Raw genomic sequence first — 1,906 nt, 5'->3', positions numbered from 1 at the left:
TAAATTTTAGAGAAGCCAAGAAAATGCATATGAAAATAAACTTTAAATACTCCAATCATAAGGATAATGAGCTGGGGTTATACAGCCCAGTGATGAAGCACTTGCCTAGGGCATGCAAGATCGAGCCCAGGTTCCATCCCAACCCATGCAAAACAGCCATGACAACAGCACCAGAAGAGAAGAGCATCTGAGGGCCGGGAGTCACTGCTGCTCTTCTATTCTCACACCAGGACGTCTGGCAAAATCACTGCCTGCTTATAGTCTGCTGCTACTATACCCAGAGATCTCTGCCTCCTCACCTCTACCTGCACCTCACTACTTAGACTCAGACTCCGTCCAAAAGAGTCACATCAACTCTTTTCTCTGCTTCCTTCAAAGGAAAAAAAGAGCCACGTGATTGGTGACCCATTCTGGAAAGCTCTGACCAAAACTGATTAAACAGGAAGGATGCTTTTCAATCATAAGAACAGCAACGTGACCTTGAAGAATGAACAGCAAACATCGCATCGAGCATTCTGCATTTTATCATACACTTTTAATGAATTAGCGCAACTTGAAGTTCCTGAGAGCTAGCTTAACACAACAACAGGTTAGGGATGAGTGATAAGTTTTTCAGTTTGATAAAATATTTTAAAGTGCTTGACGTTCTTTGGGGAAAGCTGAAGCCAGCAATAAAAAAAAATTCACCAATTTCATACCAGAAGGCATCTAAATTGGCAGGAGCTCGGTTACAGAGCAATATCACAAGGTTGCGCCGTACCAGTGAGTCTGTTGCAACTAATGCCTCGTGTTGCATAATATTTTGACAAAGCGATTCTCATATTTACTGTAATCATGTTTAAAATGCACAGGTACCTGCACACAGCAGCAAAGCCTACATCATATCCACTTTTCCGCTGTGGAAAGGGAGACCCTGAAATGCTCGCTAAATGCTGGCTGCAAGATCACATGGAAAGGTGTCAATTACATCAATTTTCAGGCCTCAGCTTTCTAATTGCAGATCTTTGGCTTCTAAACCTCTAGCCTTTCCCAAGTGTCCTTTCTTCCCTTAGGAATGGAGAGCATAAAAAGTAAAGCTTGCGGAGTGTTCTATAAAATAAAGGTAAGGTCTTCTTTGCAATGCTAGGATTCATTGACAGATAAATGATAGATTAAGAATTGTGAATCTATGAGCCAGCTGGCCCTTTAGAAAGGAAAACTGATAAAGAGAGCTAGAGTGTAACCCTTAAAGAGGTTTGAAATGCAACTTGCTTAGAACCTGGGTAGACACTGGTGGCTTAGCCAAAAGATCAGCAGAAATGATGCCTTGGATTTCCAAGCCCCTGGGCCTCAAGGACCACTTGCTCCCTGAACAAATGCCCAGCTACTCTGACAGAGAACTGTACGAAGAAGCCAGAGGACCCAACTACACCCCACCTAAGAAATGGGGTCTCTCCATGATGTCAAACTGTGTATTACTTTTACCCACCACATCAGACAGTTGCCAAAAAGAACAGTACTGGGAGGAACTCACTGGTCCTCATGAAGGCAAAAAAATGGCCCCAGCGACAGTTAATCACATTGCTGGTACACAAAGTAGCATTATAATAAGATGGTTATTATTCTAAGTTAAGTAATCTTTGAGGCTGTTTGTACCCAGAAATATATAATGAGAAATAAAAATGGTTTTATCTACCTATAAACGAAGTTTAATTAAACTCATTATCCATATTTAAAAGATATATTTCATCCAAGTTATATCCTCCTATATACCCAAATGATGCTCCAACATATAATATAAAGGACACATGCTCCACTCATGTTCATAACAGCCTTATTTTATAATAGCTAAAGCTTGAACAACTTAGATATCTTCAACAGAGAATAGATACAGAAAATGTGGGTGCATCTACACAATGGAGTACTA

The sequence above is a fragment of the Rattus rattus genome, chromosome 12 (genome assembly GCF_011064425.1).
Source record: "Rattus rattus isolate New Zealand chromosome 12, Rrattus_CSIRO_v1, whole genome shotgun sequence".
NCBI classification, from domain to species: Eukaryota; Metazoa; Chordata; class Mammalia; order Rodentia; family Muridae; genus Rattus; species Rattus rattus.
The sequence above is the reverse complement of the archived record's forward strand: the minus strand, read 5'-3'. Positions refer to the sequence as shown.